Raw genomic sequence first — 3,015 nt, 5'->3', positions numbered from 1 at the left:
TTTTTTTTGGCCGAGCAATGGACGGTCCGAGCCAGTGAGCTGAATTGCTGTCCTTGTATACATTCAACCACTGCAATTTGAAGGGTCTAGGATGTTTTAGCATAGACAAGCCCAACTTCTTAACAAGAGTGGTACTAACTATATTGGTACAACTCCCTCCATTTATAATCATACTACATACGTTGTTGTTAACATAGCATCTAAAATGGATATATTCTCTCTCTGTTGCTCCATATTATCCATTTCAATTTGTGTAACTTAGCACCCCTCGCAACAAGTACTTCACCTTCTATTGTTTACTCTACTCCATCACCATCACTAGCATCCTCCAACTCATGCATTTCATCACAATCATTCTCATCTTTAGTCACTACTTCTCCATTGTCATGCAAGATCACTGCCCTTTCTTTTGGGTATTGAGATACAATGTGCATCGAACTCAAGCTTTTAAAACACTTAATATCCCCACTCCTAGACGGTTGGAAGTCTAATTTGGGCTTATTTTTTCCTAGCTGCTTCTTTTCCCATAGGTGGTTTGGTCTCACTCTTTGGAACAACCCCTTCACTCATATTATTATTACCCACTTCAGTTTCCAAGGAGGATTGAACCCGAAGAATACCTTGCTCATTTTCTTTTTAATTGCCTCTCTACCTTCATAACCTCATGCACCTTGTGTTCTAACTCCGTATAATGTTGTAACTCAACTACGCTGACTATATATCCCTATTTAATCCTTTCAAAAACCTGGCCATTTTGGCCTCCCTATTTATCCTCTACATTAGCCCTAATCATAGCTATATCCATCTCCTTATGGTAATCCTCATCACTCCTTAAACCTTGAGTAAGGCTTTGTAATTTTTGATAAATGTGTATCTCGTAACGACTAGGTTAGGTAAAATCTAAATTCTATGCTACTAACTTCCCTTTCTTCTACTCAAAATAGTTATGGCAATGAAAGATCAACTAATAGTTCTCCCACTCTAAATAAACTCTAGGATCATTTTCAAATTTGAATGAGGGAATTTTCATCTTAACACTACCCAAATTTTGATAAACTCTATCTCCATCTTGACCATCAAAGTCTCCAGGTTCTCCTCCAACCCCTTTCACACTATCTCCTCTATTTTTCATTCTATCAACTTCAGCCATTAAGATTTGGGCATCCTCATTTTCAATTTCTACTTCATTCTCATAATCAAATTCAGCCATAGGAGTGAGCCTATCTTGCTTACTAACATTAGGAACTCTTTTTGGTGTCTCCATTCACCGTATCCTGCCTATCCACTCTATCCTTAATTTCTCCAAACATTATATTCATCTTCTCAAATTGTTTTCAACATGAAGAATTTGTTGCACTCCTCCCTTGATGTAGATTTTCCTTTGTTAGAATCTTAATAACTAAGAAACTAATCCTAACATGTTTGTACTTAAGTGTTTCACTCTTATTGGCTTTTTCCTGGTAATACAATACAATCAAGAACTTGGTCTTCATAATGCCAAACCAACAAGAACAGACAAAAGAAGAAGGATAACAAGACTCGAGAAATGATTCAAGAAGGAAAGATAAAAAAATGAAAACACCACAAGAATTTTGAGACAACCCGGATCCTTAACGATTCAAGTATTAGTAAAATTTAAAATGCAATAAGATTTTTATGAGAATAATTGCGATTCAACATTATTCATATAATAAGTGTACTTTAAAGAAAATACATTTGACATAAAAAAAATCTTGAAATGAGCATATATTATATAAAATTTGACATAACTTCATAAAAATTGTTTTGCACATCTTAGATGGCATTCATCTCCGCATCAACCATCTCGAACCATTAATTTTATGAAGAGGGCAAAAAGGAACATAATGTGAGATAAAATCTCAATAAGTGTGCGTGAGTAAATTTTGTTCATGTGCATCCATTTCATGGGAAATTTTATACTTGCATAGGGAGACAGGAAAATTGGACCTAACTTAGATGGTACAAATTCCCGTGCATAGCGCTACTATTATCCTATCTGTCTGTCAAATCTTATACATAATACAGACCATAACTTAACATAGTCATAAAATAACATATATAGGATTACACACGTAATAATGTAATAGCACACTTACCTTTTCATTGGACAATTCAAAATGATAAAAGTGATTGTTGGAGAGAGATTCTTGAGCCACATGTGGGGTTATGTGATTGTGTAAGTATATGATTATATTTAGCCCCCGTTTGGCCTCCATTAATTTTCATTACATTACATTACATTTTTCTCTCTCCTATTTCTATCACACAATCTTTCATAAAATAATATTACACATAAATCGAAAACTTTTTCTTCCTTTTCAACCACTCATTTTTCAAAAAAAATAATAATATTTCACCTATTTTTATTTCTACAAAATGGGGGCCAAATTGGGGCTTAATATGAAAATGACAAGAGAAAGAGTAAAGGCAGAGAGACAAAGTGATAGGGATAGAGAGGAAGAGTGTAAATAGTTGGTGAGAGGAATTTATGTTGGATTTATCTCCTATTTATAGTGTAAATTCAAGGACTATGTGTAAAAAAATGAAAGAAAATGTCTAGATGTTAGATATGGTCAATGCATAAATGGTGCATTGTCTTGAAAGTTGTCAAATCAATACCCTTAATCATGTGGTCAAATCAATTAACTTGCTTGAAATTTGGTGTAAATAATACATTTGGTTGATCAATTACATTTACTTATGTGGTCAAATCAATTACATTAGCTTCAGATGTGTGAATAATGGATGTGGTTAAATAAATCATCTTTAATCATGACTAGTTGGCATATTTACATATATTTTACACATGATTTCATCTAACTTCCAAATTTAACTTTCACTTAGGTCCTCAAACTATTGTCTAGTAATCAACAACATTTGACTAGGACATCAACTAATAAGGTTATTAAACTTTAATAATAGCTCATTTAAGACTTACTTTTAAATCTAACTTGTAATAAAAATTCGGGACGTTACAACCTACCTGTCTTAAAA

This window comes from Olea europaea, chromosome 15 (genome assembly GCF_002742605.1).
Source record: "Olea europaea var. sylvestris chromosome 15, O_europaea_v1, whole genome shotgun sequence".
NCBI lineage: Eukaryota > Viridiplantae > Streptophyta > Magnoliopsida > Lamiales > Oleaceae > Olea > Olea europaea.
Note: the sequence above shows the minus strand (reverse complement) of the source record.